Source organism: Diadema setosum, chromosome 4, assembly GCF_964275005.1.
Source record: "Diadema setosum chromosome 4, eeDiaSeto1, whole genome shotgun sequence".
Classification (NCBI taxonomy): Eukaryota; Metazoa; Echinodermata; class Echinoidea; order Diadematoida; family Diadematidae; genus Diadema; species Diadema setosum.
The window spans coordinates 20,946,519-20,949,068 of record NC_092688.1 but is presented as its reverse complement, the minus strand read 5'-3'; positions in this window follow the sequence as shown (position 1 = coordinate 20,949,068).

Here is a 2,550-nt window from a genome sequence, read left to right as displayed (position 1 = left end):
TATTATACTAAGCAGTTACAATTTTATAAGCATGATATGCAAAATACATGGAAAGTTTTAAAGCAAGTAATGAATATATCAAATAACAAGTCGAATATTACCAAAATTAGATCTGATGATAAGATTCATGAAGATCCTCATTATATATGTAATATTCTAAATAATCATTTTTCTTCCATTGGGGAAAATCTTGCAAGCAAAATTCCATCTTCAAATAAACATTTTTCTGAATTTTTAGGTCCACCAAATTTAAACTCAATGTTTTTTAGCCCAACATATAGTCAGGAGATAATCAATATTGTTTCTGATTTTCGTTCCAAAAAAAGTGCTGGACACGATGACATCAGTAATTTTCTGCTGAAGGGAGTAATATCTTCAATTGCGGATCCTTTATCTCATATATTCAATTTATCTCTTTTTTATGGTATTGTTCCTGAAAGTATGAAAATAGCAAAAGTTATTCCTTTGTTTAAAAAAGGTGACAAATTAGATGTTAATAATTATAGACCAATTTCTTTGTTATGTACACTGTCCAAAATTCTTGAAAAAATTGTTTACAAAAGAACTCTTACTTTTTTGAAATTCAATAATATACTCTCAAATACTCAGTTTGGTTTTAGAGAAAAACATAGCACCTCACATGCATTATTGAGTTTTGTAGAAAAAGTAGCACATGCTATGGACAAATCCTCACATCTCATAGGTTTGTTCCTGGACTTCTCCAAGGCCTTCGACACCATTAATCATGATATTTTACTTAATAAATTGCAACATTACGGAGTCCGTGGGAAGGCCTTGGAGTGGTTCAGGAGCTACCTCTTGAACAGGAAGCAATATGTCTCTTTAAATGGTTGCAATTCACAAATGTTAAATGTTAAATGTGGGGTCCCACAGGGAAGTTTATTAGGTCCGCTTCTGTTTCTTATTTATATAAATGATTTCTGTAAATCATCAGATATTCTTTCTTTCATTCTCTTTGCGGATGATTCAAATTTGTTTTTTTCGCATAATAATCCTTTTACCCTAATAAAGACATTAAATTTTGAATTAGAAAAAGTTGCTCAATGGATAAAAGCTAATAAATTATCTCTCAATCTTCAAAAAACAAAATATATGCTTTTCAGCAACTCCATTGAGGCACTACCTGCTGATATTATTTTTGATGGCACACCGCTGGAAAATGTTTCTTATATCAAATTTCTGGGAATAACAGTTGATAATAAGCTTTCATGGAAATTTCATATTGATAGTATATGTAAGATTATTTCTCGAAACATCGGTATAATCAACAAGATTAAATTTTGTCTTCCTTTGTCGTCCCTGCTTACATTATATTCATCCCTCATATTGCCTTATTTAAATTACGGTATTCTTGTATGGGGAAATACATATCAAACTCTTTTGGATAAATTACTTCTGCTACAAAAGAAGTCACTGCGCATTATATGTCACACTGCATATTTGTCTCATACTGATCCGTTATTTTTTGAAAATAAAATATTTAAAATTAAAGATTTGTATTTGTTTAATTTAGGACAATTTATGTATAATTACAATAAAAATAATCTTCCATATATATTTGAATCAATGTTTTCAAAAAATCAATCTGTTCATAATTATCCTACAAGGAAATCGAACGAATTTCATTTACCATTTTTTAGGACCTTGCTGGCTCAGCAAACCTTCATCTACGAGGGACCTAAGTATTGGAACTCACTTCCCAACGACATAATAACAGCACAAACTTTGAATTCTTTTAAAAACAAATTAAAATTTTTTCTGTTGAAATCTTATGATATACAACCAAATTAGGTTCGGTTTCATTCTCTCAATCAAGTCGTTTGTTTGTTTGTTTGTTTGTTTTTACAAGTATTAAGTTATCACACAGAAATCATCTTTTAAGGAAAACAATCTGTCTAACATAAGTTTACCTCAGATATTTCTTTTAGTGTACCAGTAACAGTGAGTCTATTCTCTTTCTCTTTTTTTATATCCGTTCCTATGCATTCATACCGGCATATGCACCCAATCAATCGCAATTTCAAACCAGGGAGCGTTGTATTGTTTTGTTATTGCATTTTCATAATATAGTACAGTATGCTTGTGTCCACGATGGCGCGTGTTGTACCATAGTCTCATTTCCCCCTTTTTTTTGTTCTTTTTTTTTTCTTCTTCTTCTTTTTTCCCCTTCCCAAGTTAATTTCATGTCAGTTGACATTGGTTTCTTTGACTTTGTGTACGTATTTTTAGAGGGTCCCATACCCTACAAGCTTTGCTTTTTAAGTGGGACCCTCCATTTCCATTCTAATCTTTGTATTAGGTATATACCTTAGAAACGAAATTCTGTTGTTACTCGTCACCACTTGTACGTTTTCTTTGAAATTGTTATAAATTTGTTCTGTAAATGTATATATTTTTTCTGTTTATTCAATGGAAATGGAAATAAATTGAATTGAATTGAATTGAATTGAATTGACGCGTTGACTTGCGAGTATACTGTGTGACCTTTGTACCAGTCGCGTGGGGGCTGACAACTTAGTGAAGGAATTC